At 38.5% G+C, this 17,375-nt stretch overlaps 1 pseudogene; it reads left to right on the forward strand.

Annotated features, from left to right (window-relative positions):
* Positions 1–154: 154 nt before the first annotated feature.
* Positions 155–3,187, forward strand: LOC114378890 (annotated as a pseudogene).
* The last annotated feature ends 14,188 nt before the right edge of the window (positions 3,188–17,375 follow it).

Consider the following 17,375-nt stretch of genomic DNA (forward strand, 5'->3'; position numbering starts at 1 on the left):
ATCATGCATCATCCTGCATTCATAGTTTCCGAATCGAGTCTCACACTGTGTTCACCACTTCAAAAGGTTAATCAGCCGCCGTCCGAAGAAAGTGGCCCGACGAATTCTCCACAAACCAACTCGCATTTACAACACCAGGGCTAATCGGAAAAAAATGGATCTAATTGAGCAAGAAAATCAAAGTCTCAAAGAGGAGGTTGCCACTTTACGAGAAGGAATGGATAGGTTGACGACCATGATGAATGCACTCCTGTCAGCCCAGAATTCTCAAGCTGCCGCTGCTATTGTAGATCAGCCTTTCATGCCTCCAGGTTGTACATGGGGAATGCCACCTCCAGCCTATGGAAATCTCCAGCCCGTTGTATCTAAAGTTCCACTTCCTTTCGCTCAGCAGTCAGCGCCGGTTCCACAACCCGGCACATCTTTCCCTCAAGCTGCAATGACTTATTCAGCACCACTGATTCACACTATTCAACAAGAGGTTGAGCCAATTTACCATGCTGAAAGTATTGGAGCTCCGAATAAGATGGATGAACTCCAAGAAAGATTTGATGGTATGCAAAAAGAAGTCGAAGCCCTCCGAGGAAGAGATCTGTTCGGGAAGGATGCCCGTGAATTATGTTTGGTCCCAAATGTTACTATTCCCCACAAGTTCAAGGTGCCAGACTTCGAGAAGTATAAAGGAAACACTTGTCCCCGCAGTCACTTGGTGATGTACGCGCGGAAAATGTCCATGTATACTGATAACCATAAGTTGCTCATCCACTTCTTTCAGGACAGCCTGACTGGCGCTGCTCTGAAGTGGTATATGAATCTGGACAGTGCAAACATCCAAACCTTTAATGATCTTGGTGAAGCGTTCATTCGTCAGTATAAATACAATCTGGACATGGCCCCAGATCGTGATCAACTCCGTGCAATGATGCAGAAAGACAAGGAAACGTTCAAAGAGTACGCCCAGCGTTGGAGGGAAGTGGCTACCTAGATTGTCCCACCATTGGAAGAAAAGGAAATGACAAAGATATTTTTGAAGACCCTGAGTCAATTTTATTACGAGAAAATGGTTGCAAGTGCACCAACGGACTTCACCGAAATGGTCAACATGGGTGTACGATTAGAGGAAGGTGTCCGAGAGGGACGTTTGACCGTGGAAAGTACTCCTGCTGCAAGTAATACCAAGAGGTTTGGAAATCACTTTGCGAAGAAGAAAGATCAAGAGGTGGGAATGATAGCCCATGGTAAACCCTAGCAGAATTACACCCCGTACCATCAGGTTGCGAATGTCGCATCCACTATCCCGAACCCAGCATATCACCAACAAAGGCCACATTACCCTTACCAATATCCTCCACCACAGTATCCCCCACAACAATACCATCAACCACAATACCCTCAACAACAACAAAATCGCAAAACCCCTCAACAACCATATCGCTCACAAAACCGCCAAAAAGTGACCTTTGATCCAATCCCGATAAAGTATGCTGATTTGCTTCCCGCTCTACTCGCTAAAAACCATGTCCAGGTCAGGGCACCTCCCCGAACACCAGATGTTTTACCCCCCTGGTACCGGCACGACCTAACATGCGCCTTCCACCAAGGAGTGCCCGGCCATGATGTTGAGCATTGCCTTGCTCTCAAGACTGAAGTCCAAAAGCTAATCCAGGCGAAACTTTTGACCTTCAAAGACTCCGACTCAAGTCCCAATGTCCAGGCCAATCCCTTACCTAACCACGGATCCTCTGTTAACATGGTCCAAGATGACCAAGAAGGTTGCCCCATTTTCAATGTTCACAATATTAGGACTCCCCTGGTCCCAATACATATCAAGATGTGCGAGGCAGCTCTGTTTGACCATGATCATGCAGCGTGTGAAGTGTGTTCCGTGAATGTGAAAGGATGCCAGAAGGTACAAGAGGATGTATAAGGGTTGATAGCCAGCAAAGAATTAATCACCACCAGGAAAGACAAGGAAGTGTGTGTTATTACCCCTGAGTTCCAGCAGCTGGAAATAAGTTATAACAGTGGGAGACCAGCTACTACTCCACTAGTGATTAGCTTGCTAGGACCCGTGCCTTATGCTTCTCTAAAAGTGGTCCCTTACAAGTATAATGTCCCAATGGTGGAAAGTGGACAGGAGGTGCCTCTCCCCTCTCTAACTCCTGCGACTTATGTAGACAACATCGTCAGTAACAGCAAGGTTCTGAGGAATGGGCGTGTTATCCCCACATTGTTTTCAAAGAAAGTGAATGATCCGGTAGTTGAACAAGTGACAGTGAACGGCCCTGGTACAAAGAAGGAAATAGGCCAACCTAGTGGGACCGACAAGGATGCAAATCATGATGAAATTCTGAAACTGATCCAGAAGAGCGAGTATAAAGTGGTAGACCAGCTGCTGCAAACTCCCTCCAAAATATCTATCTTGTCTTTGCTGTTGAACTTAGAAGCACACCGTGAGGCTCTAATGAAGGTGTTAGACCAAGCTTTTGTGGAAAAGGACGTGACTGTTAATCAGCTGGACAGTATAGTAGGAAACATTACTGCATGCAATAATTTAAGTTTCAGCGATGAAGAGCTTCCTGAGGAAGGAAGAAACCACAATCTAGCGTTACACATATCAGTGAACTACAAGTCTGATGCTTTGTCAAATGTACTTGTGGACACTGGTTCCTCATTGAATGTAATGGCCAAAACAACATTAGATCAACTCTCCTACCAGGGGCCTCCCATGAGAAGAAGCGGGGTAGTCGTCAAAGCTTTTGATGGATCAAGGAAGTCAGTCATTGGGGAGGTCGACTTACCTATTACAATCGGACCATCTGTTTTCCAAATTACATTCCAGGTGATGGACATCCGAGCTACATATAGTTGTCTGTTGGGTAGGCCGTGGATCCATGAAGTTGGGGCCGTGACATCAACCTTGCATGAAAAGCTGAAGTTTGTCAGAAATGGGAGATTGGTTATTGTGAGTGGAGAAGAAGCTTTGCTGGTTAGTCATTTGTCAGCCTTTTCCTTCATTGGTGCTGATGAAACTGAAGGAACTTCTTTCCAAGGCCTGACTGTGGAGAATAAGGAGCCAGAGAAGAGTGAAGTGTCTTTTGCCACTTGGAAGAGTGCACAGAAAGTGGTGCAGGAAGGAACAGGTGTGGGATGGGGAAAAGTTGTGCAGTTGCTGTGGCGTCCCTAAATTAATGACTGGTTTAATAGTAATAATTTAAATAACAAAAACCATGTTAATTTTTTTTTCTTTTTCATTTCTTTCTCTTTTCACCATAACTAGGTTTAGAAGGAAAATCCTCACTATAGAGTCCTGAATGGCCAGTTCACAACTCTATTCGGAGTCAGTTCTTTCTTACCGCTCAAAATCTCTAAACTATTTTGTTGTTTCAAAAGGAAGAATGTACCAGCCATTACTTTAGGTCGTCACGTGAAAATAAAAGAATAAAATACGGTCGATAAACTCTTTTACAAATAAAGTTGCTAATGCTTTCTTTTCAAATAACAAGATCGATCATAAATGCATTCATCATTTAAAGCTGTCCAAAATATGGGAGTTTTACAAAATACAGTGTCATCCTGAGCAAAGGTGTCCGTAGTGGTGGCTTCAGCCACATGTATACAATCATCAAATTCCTATACATCAGGTCTACCCATACAAAAACAAAAGAGTAAACCTAACAGTCAGTCCTAGATACATCCACCCTCAAAAGTATACAAAACGAATCCAAAGAGCTGTCCACTAGGATGAAGAGCCTCCGCTGATCGCCATCTCCCCCGGACCACCATCCTCCGTAGAATCTGCCTCAGATGCCAACATGACTTCCTCGGGAGAATCCACCTCAGGAAGTGGGTCCTCATCGCCCTCTAGAAAGTCAAGAGCATCCACAGCAGGCTCAGGAGGTAGCTCCTCGGGATCCTCCTCAGGGTCTTCCTCGGATGACGTTACCTCGATCACTTGGACAGGCTCCACTAGACGATATGGTGTAGGCGTGGGTAGTATCCACTCCACAGTGCGCTGAAGCGTCCGTGCAGGTTCATCTGGATGCACCAAAGAAGTAGCCGTGAATCGAATGGTGCCCCGAAATAGGCACCTCGTGTTGCCTTCGAGGGTCTCCCAGGCTCCCTCTAGGCACTCCATCTCTACTCGATCATGGATTAGCTGTGCCGCCATCACGATCTACAAGAAGGAAAAGAAAGGGGTAGACTCTTTCACAAGAATCTAACTATGCCGCCGCACAATGCGTCTCATAACCACTACATGCAATTAAAAGGAGTATCTTAAGGCTTTTCATCTCTGGTAATCGATTACACAGACATGGTAATCGATTACCAGAGGCTAAACTCGAATTACACAGCCTCAGAACATGAAATCTGCAAAAATGCACTGTGTAATCGATTACACATACCTGGTAATCGATTACCAGTGACCCATCCCTCTGTGTAATCGATTACACAGGCTGGTAATCGATTACCAGAGGCTCCCTTAGTTTCCTGACTTCGTTTTCAAGCCTGGTAATCGATTACACCCTTTGGTAATCGATTACCAGAGACCATCTTAGCCTCCTGTCTTCATTTTTAAGCCTTGTAATCGATTACCCACCCTTGGTAATCGATTACCAGAGACCATATCTCACATATCAATCAAGTTTCACAGTTGGCCAGCCACCACAAGCCTCCTTGCTTTGTGGTCTTTGTTCCTTTTATCTGTTGACTGCCAGGAGCTCGCCTGTTTAGGTACATCACAGGTTCTCACTGACCGACTATGCCCGGGTTGGGTCGGGATTGGTCAAGCTTGGTTTTGGGCAATAGCACCCCACCTGACGTCCCCAAGGTCTCCTGACCCCCGCGACATATCTCCAGGTACCACTCTGTGGTCAACGAATAAAAGCAGGAAGTTCACCCTTCTACACTTCCTCATCTCAAGCTTGTAGGATTATGGGGTACCCATCACATGTGGTACTAGGTGGCGGTCGAGCGATGGTGCACAACAAGTTTTCCACATCCACAAAGCGCGCATAAACCCACCATCCCCTGTTGCCCACCTCCAACTGAGCTCACGTACTCCCACGTAGCCCATATCCTCGTTTCTCTCAACACCGGGTCCCCATCAATCCTCCCAAACTTCCACAACATCCAAGCAAAACAACATTCAAACAGCACAAGCTATCACAGCCAAGCAAAACAGAGCAAAGGCAGAAAACTCTGCCAAAACACCAACCAAATCACAGCTTTTCTCACTTAAAGACCCCAGTAACAATTCCTTCGTTCCGGTTCATTAACCGTTGGATCGACTCGAAAATTTTACTGGAAGTCTCTAGTACTTAAGCCTACATTGTGACCGTTGGGATCTACTAGAAAACATCCAGAACTCATTCTGTACTACTCTTTCCACAACCCACCACACACAAGCATTTTTCTGCACAAAGCCAAAATCCTGCTGCACCTATTTTGACAGCAAAATTCTGCATAAGTGCAGATTTCGAAAATCACACTTCCTGATGGAAGCTTGCTTGTGGAGCTTCTATGGAGGCTGGATCTTTGAGCTTCAATGAGGTCCTTCAATGGTGATTTTTCACCATGGAGATGCAGCGGAAGGCAAAGGAGAAGAGGAGAAGGGAGGCGCCATCCACTAGGGAATAAGCCATGGAAGAAGGAGCTTCACCACCAAGATGAGCCTTGGATAAGAAGCTTGGAAGGATGCTTCAATGGAGGAAAAGAAAGAGGGAGAGAAAGAGAGAGGGGGGAGCACGAAATTGAAAGAATAAAAGAGGGGGAGAAGTAGAACTTTGAAGTGTGTCTCATAAGACTTTCATTCATCAAAGTTACAACAAGTGTTACACATTATAGACTAGGTAGCTTCCTTGAGAAGCTTTCTTGAGAAAACTTCCTTGAGAAGCTTCTTTGAGAAAACTTCCTTGAGAAGCTAGAGCTTAGCTACACACACCCCTCTCATAACTAAGCTCACCTCCTTGAGAAGCTTCCTTAAGAAGATTCCTAAAGAAGCTTGAGCTTAACTACACATACCTCTCTAATAGCTAAGCTCACCTCCTTGAGATGAGAAGCTAGAGCTTAGCTACACACCCCCTATAATAGCTAAGCTCACCCCCATGACAAAAAACATGAAAATACAAAAAAAAGTCCTTACTACAAAGACTACTTAAAATGCCCCAAAATACAAGGCTAAAACCCTATACTACTAGAATGGCCAAAATACAAGGCCCAGACGAAGGAAATACCTATTCTAATATTTACAAAGATAAGCGGGCTCATACTTAGCCCATGGGCTCGAAATCTACCCTAAGGCTCATGAGAACCCTAGGGTCTTTCCTTGGATCTCTAGCCCAATCTACTTGGAGTCTTCTACCCAATGCCCTTGCGGAGTAGGATTGCATCATTCCCTCCACCTTGGAAAGGATTTGACCTCAAATCCCGAGGTTCTTCATACTCTGGGCTCCTTTCCTCAACACCTGTAAAAAGAACAAAAACATATGTATTAGTGGTGTTTGGTATGTTGAAGTAAGGTAAGATCTGAAAACCCATTTCCTGGGCATCTTCCCATGAAAGAACATGGTTTCTCACCAACTCAATGAATGGTGCTACAAGTATAGAAAAATATGGGACAAACCTTTTGTAAAAGTTTGTTAAGTCATGGAAGCCCCAAATCTTTCTTATACTTGGTGGAGTGGGCCACTCAGGAATGACCTTTATTCTCTTAGGGTTCATGGGAACCCCTTGATCACTATTTGAAAAATTAAGAAAAGTAACACAATAAAACATACCTTTTTCTATATTTTCATATTGATTATTCCTACCAAAAAGTATGACAAACCTAAGGTGTCCCATATGAGTACCTAAGTTTGTATTGAAACTAAAAATAAGAACAAACCTACCTAATGGGTCCCTATGTACACAAATCATGAAGATGTTGGGTGCATGAGTGATTTTACAAAAGAGTGTTGCACCACTCAAAACATTCACCATACCACCTATTTTAGGGACTTGGTGCCTAATAATACCTATTTTGGGCACCAACAAAGCACAAGGATTTAAGCTCTTGCGAACCAAACCCTCATCCAACAACTTCTTTACTTGAGGAATAAACTCAAGCCCAAGAGGTGTGGCAATTCTAGCAAGTGCCTTTTTACAAAAGAGAAAATGTGGAGGTTGTCTAAGAGGGAAAGTTTCTTCAATGCTTGTCTTTATTGTAAAATGAGTTTCCTTCTTAGCTAAACTCTCGGAGGAGACACTTACCTCCTTACACTTCTCTTTAACCACTAATGGTTGTCCTTCTTCTTGGGGGTAGATTTCTTCACTAGATTCTTCCCCTTTTGCTTTTTCACTTTCACTAGAGGAAGGTGAAGTAGTAGCCTCATCTTGGCTACTATAAATGTCTTGGCCCCTCATAATCATGGTTTTTGTGGTGGAGCATTGAGAAGTAATGTGTCCTCTTCCAAGACATTTAAAGCACTTTATAGAGCTAGTTTTCTCTTGCATACTAGCCTTAGGGGCTTGCTTTTCTATTGTCTTCCCCTTATCATCTTTGGGCTTAGAAGGTGTCACCCCTAAGATGCCTTGACCTTGGTCTTTCTTTGGATAAAAGTGAGAGCTATAAGATTTTGAAGTAGACTTGTTTTTAAGTTGTTGCTCTACCCTTATTTCCCAATCTAAGTTAGCCTCTACATTGTCCTTCCCATGGAAGTATGAGAGTTTAATGTTAGCCTCTTGAGGCTTTCTTTCCTTTTCTCTTCTATGGGAGTGAGGTCTAAGATGTGACCTATGCCTTCCTTCGTAATAGTCACGAAGTTCTTCACTTAGGCTTTTGCAAGAGTTATGACTACTATAGGAGGCATGTTTTTCTCTTTTCATTTCTTTCATTATTTTTCTTCTTTCTTCCTCTCTTATTTTCTTTCTTTCATCTTGACTTATTTCTTCCACTCTTTTTTTTCCTTTTTCTTTTCTCTCTTGTTTTTCTTTCCATAACTTGAGGGAACTCAACTCATCTAAGATTCTAGATAAAGGGTCTTTATGACTAGTACCCTTGCCATTAACACTAGATGAATGATAACTCATGTTGGTTCCTAAGTTGTGGTTCTTTCTTGTTGGAGGTTTGAAAACAAAAGGTAAAAGAAACTATGGTTGAAACTAGCCAAATAAACACTAAAAGAGGTGTGAAAGATAAGGTAAAAAACTAATTGGTAAAAAGGAAAGCTATCTAGGCGGTTTGACAATGGAAGGTAAAGGAAATAAGCTATGAAAGTAAGCAAGACATGTAAACTAGGCGAATCCTAACAGTGTTTGGATGACCACATTCAAGGTTCCCAACAAAACACTCACTATCCTAAGTAAAAATTGCCTAAAATTATTACACACAAATGGAAGTTTGGTAACCTATTGGAGGCTCCCAACACACTTCCAATGAAAGGCCTTTTTGTTACAAAACTTGAAAGCAATGAAGGTAATTAAATTGCAAATTACAAAACGGTCCTCAATTTTGGTGGTTGTTCTCTCTTTGGTGATTCACTCAATTTGGAGTGCTTCTTAGTCCAATAGCTCTTAAGGTGGTTGGCCCCTTGCTTCTGGACTCAAATTCTTCAAGGGATGACACCAATCCTCCTTCCAATTCCCTATATGGCAACCCACAAACAAGGAAACAAAGAGACAAGCAATAACCAAAGACCAAAAAAATGAAATGAAAGCTAAACCAATGGAGTTTTAACAAGACAATTTTTCAAGGATTATTCAACAATTAAAGCAATGAAAAGGACATAGAAGCAAGCTAGGACTCAAAGAGAAACTTAGAATGGCTCTAGAGTAGAGTAAAAAAAACTGAAAAAAAGACTCAACAAACCTCTAGCTTTGGCACTTGTCTTCTCACTAATTTTCAATTGAAATTTCCAATTATAGAATAAATTTTGAGCCAAAACAACAAGCACACTTCCCTTTCACCTTTTTTTTCTGGATACTGATTTTCCAGCCAAATTGTGTGATTTTTCGTATTTTTTCCTTTTATCCAAATCACTTGTTTCTTTTTTTATAACTTTTTTCCAGATGTCTATAAAATTCAGTAAAAGTTTCAGCTCAAAATTCGAAGTAACCAATTCTCAGTAATTTTTACAAGTTTGTATGTCCAAGCTGCCAGCACCAGCGATTTGTTTCTTTAAGCATGGTATATTGATTGCCTTGGGCTTACTTTCAACCTTCCTATGTATGTTGAACTCACTAGGATTGTTTACCACAGTTTTAGGAGTTCAATATTCACTTAGGATCAACATTTCAGCCAGCAATTCAATCACCAAAACTCAAATTCACAATAGACACAATCATAAGGAAACCTAAAAGTTCAAGAAAAGGTTCACAATCAAATACTCTCTAAGAATTTTGCATGAACATGTTAAGGACTAATTAACATGAAAGATTTGACTCAAATCAACTAATAGGCTAAAAGAATTTCATACACTCATGAACAAATGAGTTAGACAAAGAAACAAGAAAAATAAAATTCAGCACAACATAAGAAATCTTATGTGACAAGTTTCATGACTAGACATGACTTCTATGACAAAACTACAATAGGTGAACAAGTCACTCTAGATTTTTGAGGTTTTCTTCTACTTTAATGTTTTTGTAAGAATTTTATGGTTTAGGTTTCAGCCACAAAAAATAACAAGACAAAACTCAAAGGAACCTAAACTCAACACAATTCATGGTTCAAGAACAAGAACAAGAAATTTGAACCATAGAAAATCAAATCTAACTTCTATAGCAAGTTTAATCGGTGGAAACTCTAAAGAATCATGTTAACAACATTTAGAACAAGACATGTGAGGAGATACATGGAGAAAAATGAAGAAACAACAATGGAAGAGAAGGTAAAGAAAAAAAAATTAATGGAGGTTTAAGGAGCACCTACTTGAAGCTCTTGTGCTCTGATTACCACTTGATGGAAGCTTGCTTGTGGAGCTTCTATGGAGGCTGGATCTTTGAGCTTCAATGAGGTCCTTCAATGGTGATTTTTCACCATGGAGATGCAGCGGAAGGCAAAGGAGAAGAGGAGAAGGGAGGCGCCATCCACTAGGGAATAAGCCATGGAAGAAGGAGCTTCACCACCAAGATGAGCCTTGGATAAGAAGCTTGGAAGGATGCTTCAATGGAGGAAAAGAAAGAGGGAGAGAAAGAGAGAGGGGGTGTAGATGCAATTGGCTTTGATGTTTTGATGATGATCATGATGATGTGTTGCAATTGATGCAAATGGGCTTTTCAAGATTAAAATTCAAGACAATACTTCAAGATTACAAGTCACAACATCAAGATGATCACTAGAATATTAGGAAGGGAATTCCTAATTGAATTAGCAAAGGTTTGGCCAAGTGATTTAAAATAAAAAGTGTTTTTCAAAGGTTTTACTCTCTGGTAATCGATTACCAGAGGATGTAATCGATTACCAGTGGCCAAATACGTTTTATAACAGCTATAAAAATTTGAATTCGAAATTTTAAAAGTTGTAATCGATTACACAATTTTGGTAATCGATTACCAGCAGTTAGTAAACGTTTTAATTCAAATTTTAAAAGCTGTAATCGATTACACAATTGCTGTAATCGATTACCAGACAAGAATTTCAGAAAAATAATTTTAAGAGTCACAACTTTTCAAAGGCTTTACTCATGACCACCAATGGTCTATATATATGTGACTTAAACACGAAATTGCTCAGAGATTTTCAGTACAACAAAGTGTTTATCCTCTCAAAGAGCAAATTCATTTTATCCTCTTAAGAATTCCTTGGCCAATTCAATTGCAATTCATTAAGGAATTAATTGAGTGCTCAATCTGTAAAATCCATCTCTTTCTAGAGAGATTTGTTCCTCTTCTTCTTCTCATTCTCTAAGGGATTAAGAGACTGTGAGTCTCTTGTTGTAAAGGATCTCTAAACACAAAGGAAGGATTGTCCTTGTGTGTTTAGAACTTGTAAAAGGAATTTACAAGATAGTGGAACTCTCAAGCGGGTTGCTTGGGGACTGGACGTAGGCACAAGGGTGTGGCCGAACCAGTATAAAACTGAGTTTGCATTTTCTCTTCCCTTAATCTCCTTTATTTATTATTGCTTTATATTCATATTCAAGTTGCTTCGTTTGAATTAATATTTAAAAAGATTGTTATTAAGGGAATTCATAACTTGAGTAAAAAGTGAAATATTTTTTTTGGGGAAACAGTTTGGAATATCTTAATTCAACCCCCCCTTCTTAAGATATCTGAGGCCACTTGTTTAACAAGTGGTATCAGAGCTTCATTCTTGTACAAAGTTTAGAAGCTTCAAGAAAAAGATGGCCTCAGCAAATTCCTTATTTCCAGAAGGGAATTCTATCAATAGACCTCCAATCTTTAATGGAGAGGGTTACCACTACTGGAAAACCCGAATGCAAATTTTTATCGAGGCAATAGATCTAAATATCTGGGAAGCCATTGAAATAGGGCCTTATATACCCACCACAGTAGAAAGAGTTTCAATAGATGGTAGTTCATCAAGTGAAAGCATAACCATAGAAAAACCTAGAGATAGATGGTCTGAAGAGGATAGAAAACGAGTACAATACAACCTAAAAGCCAAAAACATAATAACATCTGCCCTAGGAATGGATGAATATTTCAGAGTTTCAAATTGCAAGAGTGCTAAGGAAATGTGGGACACTCTTCGATTAACACATGAAGGAACTACAGATGTTAAAAGATCTAGGATAAATGCACTAACTCATGAGTATGAATTATTTAGAATGAATACAAATGAAAATATTCAGAGTATGCAAAAGAGATTTACACATATAGTGAATCATCTAGCAGCCTTAGGCAAAGAATTTCAAAATGAAGATCTTATAAACAAGGTGCTAAGATGTTTAAGTAGAGAATGGCAACCCAAAGTAACGGCTATTTCTGAATCAAGAGATTTGTCTAACATGTCTCTTGCCACTTTATTTGGTAAGTTGCAGGAACACGAGATGGAACTATTGAGATTGCACCAAAATGAAGAAAATGACAAGAAAAAGAAAGGAATTGCTCTTAAAGCATCATCCTCAATTCAAGAAGAAAGTGATCAGGATAATGATGCAGATGATGATGATGATCTAAGTTTCTTTGTAAAAAGATTCAACAAATTTCTTAAAGTAAGAGGAAATAAGAGGCGACCAAATTTTTAAATCAAAGAGAAGGACAGAAAATTCATCCTCTACTCTAAAATGTTTTGAATGCAATCAACCTGGACATCTGAGGGTTGATTGTCCCATTTTCAAGAAAAAGATGGAAAAATCTGAAAAGAAAAATCATAGTGAGAAGAAACTAAAGAAAGCATACATCACATGGGATGAAAATGATTTGGAATCCTCTGATGATTCTGAAAATGAAGAGATAAATCTTTGCCTTATGGCAAAAAGTTACGAAAGTGATGAAGAGGTAACATCGTCAAACAACTTATCTATTTCTTTTGATGAATTGCAAGATGCATTTGCTGATTTGCATAAAGAATCAATTAAACTTGCAAAATTAGTTTCATCATCAAAGAAAACAATTTCAAATTTAGAAAATGAAATTTCAAAATTAAACAAAGAATTAGATCTTCTTAGAAATGAAGTTTCAATCTCTAAAACAAATGAAAAAGTTAATATCTCCACTATTAACGACAAGAAAATAACAGATTCTTGTAGTTGTTGTGATAAATATGTAAAAGAAATTAAAGAGTTAAAAAATTCACTTGCAAAATTTTCATATAGTAAAAATTTAGATGTTATATTAAGTAAACAAAGATATGTGTCAAATAAAAATGGACTAGGGTATAAATCTGAAAAACTACAAAAGGTTCATAAAAACTTTTCCACTTCCACACAAAAATGTAATTCTAATTCTATCACTTGTTTTTACTGTGGAAGAAGAGGACATGGCATATCAACTTGCTACTTCAAGAAAAATTACAGTAATATTAAAATGATATGGGTCCCAAAAGGATCCTCAGTTAATACTAACATGCAAGGACCCAATAAAATTTGGGTACCTAAGTCAAAAACTTGATTATGCAGGTATCTTTGAGAAAGAAGTGGTATATAGATAGCGGATGCTCAAAACATATGACTGGAGATGCATCAAATTTTACACACATATCTCCAAAGAAAAGCGGGCATGTAACATATGGTGACAACAACAAAGGTAGAATTCTTGGAGTGGGTAAAATAGGTACAAATTCTTCAAACTCCATTGAAAATGTTCTACTTGTTGAAGGTCTTAAGCATAGCCTGCTTAGCGTTAGTCAACTATGTGACAAAGGCTATCTAGTATCATTTGATTCTCAGAAATGTCTTATAGAACATAAGCATGACATTAATATAAAGCATGTAGGACATAGAGTCAATAATGTTTACATGATAGACTTAAGCATAAAACAAGAAAACAATCATTGCTTTCTTAGTAAAGATGATGATCCATGGTTATGGCATAAAAGAATTGCTCACATAAACATGGATCACTTAAATAAATTAATTTCAAAAGATTTAGTAGTTGGTTTGCCTAAATTGAAATTTGAAAAAGATAAATTATGCGATGCATGTCAAAAGGGCAAACAAACAAGAGTCTCATTCAAATCTAAAAATATTGTTTCAACCACTCGACCATTACAGTTATTGCATATGGATCTATTTGGTCCATCTAGAACCATGAGTTTTGGAGGAAATTACTATGCTTTAGTTATAGTTGATGATTTCTCTAGATATACTTGGACATTATTTATTACACATAAAAGTGATTCATTCCATGCATTTAGGAAACTTGCTAAAGTCATACAAAACAAGAAAAATCTCAAGATTGCATCCATTAGAAGTGATCATGGGGGTGAATTTGAAAATAAAGATTTTGAATTATTTTGTGATGAACATGGTATTGAACATAATTTTTCTGCACCAAGAACTCCTCAACAAAATGGAGTTGTTGAGAGGAAAAATAGGTCATTGGAAGAAATTGCAAGAACTTTATTAAATGATACTTCTCTTCCAAAGTATTTTTGGGCTGAAGCTGTCAATACTGCATGTTACATCATGAATAGAGCCTTGATAAGACCTATTTTAAAGAAAACCCCATATGAGTTATTTAACGGTAGAAAACCTAATATTTCTCATCTACATGTTTTTGGTTGCAAGTGCTTTGTACTTAATAATGGTAAAGATAATCTAGGAAAATTCGATGCAAAATCTGATGAAGGCATTTTTCTTGGATATTCTTTACAAAGCAAAGCATATAGAATATATAATAAGAGAACTATGAATATAGAGGAATCCATTCATGTTACCTTTGATGAATCTAATGCTATTTTGTCAACAAAGAATATGCTAGATGACATTGCAGATTCTTTAGAACATATGAACATTCATGAACAAGATTCCAAAGGAAATGACAAAGGAAACAATGAAGATCCTCCAGAAGAAGGCAAATCCAATGATGCACTCCCAAGAGAATGGAAAACTTCAAGAGATCATCCCCTCGATAACATTATTGGTGATATCTCAAAAGGGGTAACAACTAGACATTCTTTTAAAGATTTATGCAATAATATGGCTTTTGTATCTATGATTGAACCTAAAAATATAAAAGAAGCCATAGTAGATGATAATTGGATCATTGCCATGCAAGAAGAACTAAACCAATTTGAAAGAAACAATGTATGGAAATTAGTAGAAAAACCTGAAAATTATCCTGTCATTGGAACAAAATGGGTTTTTAGAAATAAATTAGATGAACATGGTATAATTATTAGAAATAAAGCCAGGTTAGTAGCAAAAGGGTATAATCAAGAAGAGGGGATAGACTATGAAGAAACATATGCTCCTGTTGCAAGATTAGAAGCCATTAGAATGCTTTTGGCATATGCATCCATAATGAACTTTAAACTTTATCAAATGGATGTTAAGAGTGCCTTTTTAAATGGCTTAATTCAAGAAGAGGTATATGTTGAACAACCCCCTGGTTTTGAAATTTCTGATAAACCAAACCATGTTTATAAATTACAAAAGGCTCTTTATGGTTTGAAACAAGCCCCTAGGGCATGGTATGAACGATTAAGTAATTTTCTTCTAGAAAAAGAATTCTCCAGAGGTAAAGTGGATACCACATTATTCATAAAGAGAAAGCATAATGATATTTTGTTGGTTCAAATATATGTTGATGATATAATTTTTGGATCCACTAATGATTCATTGTGCAAGGAGTTCTCCCTTGATATGCAAAGTGAATTTGAAATGTCAATGATGGGAGAACTAAAGTACTTTCTGGGATTACAAATCAAGCAAACTCAAGAAGGTATATTCATCAATCAATCCAAATACTGCAAGGAATTGATCAAAAGATTTGGGATGGATAGTGCAAAACACATGTCTACACCGATGAGCACTAATTGTTACTTAGATAAAGATGAATCTGGTCAGTCTATAGACATAAAACAATATCGAGGTATGATCGGATCTCTTCTTTATTTATCTGCTAGTAGACCTGATATTATGTTTAGTGTATGCATGTGTGCTAGGTTTCAATCCAACCCCAAACAATCACATCTAAGTGCAGTAAAGAGAATCATGAGATATCTATTAGGAACAATCAATTTAGGATTATGGTATCCTAAGAATTCAACATGTAACTTAATAGGATATTCTGATTCTGATTTTGCCGGATCTAAAACTGATAGAAAAAGTACAAGTGGAACTTGTCAATTTATTGGATCGGCTCTTGTCTCATGGCATAGTAAGAAACAAAACAGTGTTGCTTTATCTACTGCTGAAGCGGAGTATATCTCTGCCGGTAGTTGTTGTGCACAAATTTTATGGATGAAGCAACAATTATCTGACTATGGCATCATTCTTGATCGCATACCTATTAAGTGTGATAATACTAGTGCCATAAATCTATCCAAAAACCCAGTTCAACATTCAAGAACTAAACATATAGAGATTAGACACCACTTTCTTAGAGATCATGTCTTAAAGGGAGATTGTGTTTTAGAATTTGTTGATACTAAGAATCAACTTGCTGATATTTTCACTAAACCTCTCCCCAAGGAAGTGTTTTTCTCTATTAGAAGAGAATTAGGTCTCTTAGATGTAAGAGATTTAGAAAAATAGAATTGATTGGTTGATTGATGGTTGATTGATTGGTTAATTTACTTTTTACCTTTTGATTGTAGATTATTTTGTTTGATCTTGATTGAATTCTTGCTTTTATGATAGAATTTATGATTTCTTGTGTATATAGTAATTGAATGATTGAATTTAGTGTATTAGTAGTGAAAATTAGTCATATAGGATGTATTTGAGCATAAATATAGATATTCTCTTAGAAACTAGCCTAGGATAGGCTCTGGTAATCGATTACCATCCAGTGTAATCGATTACACATGAACAGGCAGCCTGTAATTGATTACAACATCCTGTAATCGATTACCAGAAGGCTTATTGGGCCTGTAATCGATTACCAATACCTGTAATCGATTACAATGCGTCATCTTCTATAAATACTCACGAAATCAGAGCTGCTGCGCAGCCAAAGCTTCCTCCACGCTTTCCTCCATACCTAGAACTTCAAACCTTCGATTCTCACTCAATTCTTCACCAAATCACGTCCCGTAAAGCCCAATCTTCCTCTTTTTCACTCCTCTTTCACTTCCACCGATCGAAATCCAGAAAAACTTCATCAAATGGCAGAGCCATCAAAGAAGAGAAAGGGATCATCCTCCACCGCTACCGCTGCTGCCCATCGCCGTCACGGCCCATCCGGAGCACCCACAGCACCTATTCCTCCTTCTCTGTCATCTCCAAGATCATCAACACTGTTTTCATCCGATGATCAACGTCTACGGTATCTTTCTCAGTTTTCTTCTAGAATAATCTTAGACCCTAAGTACCTAGACGTAGAGTTCTTTAATGATGAAACGTTTGATTGCTATCAAGTGTTTCAAAATTCTGGTCTTGTTGAGTTCATGTCATTTAAATTGCCATATTATCCTGAACTTGTAAAGGTCTTCTACTGCAATTTAAAAATTCAGGATGGTATTATTATGTCTGAGGTGCATGGTACTTCTATGGTCATTGATCAGTCACTTTTCTTTTCTTTGACTCATTTACCCAGTCAGGTGCACCTTTTGAGGGCACCATTGTTGATGACTGGAAATTCGATTATTCGAGTCATGATGCTCGTCGCATGGTCTGCAATGATCAAGCTGACATGACCGGTAGATTGTTGCCGGGTCATTAACTTTTGATAATCGCATCATGCATTATATCATTGTTAGGATTTTGCTTCCTCGGTCTTCAAATTTAGCACAAGCCTCTGAGGAGGATTTGATTCTTATGTGG

Source organism: Glycine soja, chromosome 12 (assembly GCF_004193775.1).
Source record: "Glycine soja cultivar W05 chromosome 12, ASM419377v2, whole genome shotgun sequence".
In the NCBI taxonomy this organism is placed as follows: domain Eukaryota; kingdom Viridiplantae; phylum Streptophyta; class Magnoliopsida; order Fabales; family Fabaceae; genus Glycine; species Glycine soja.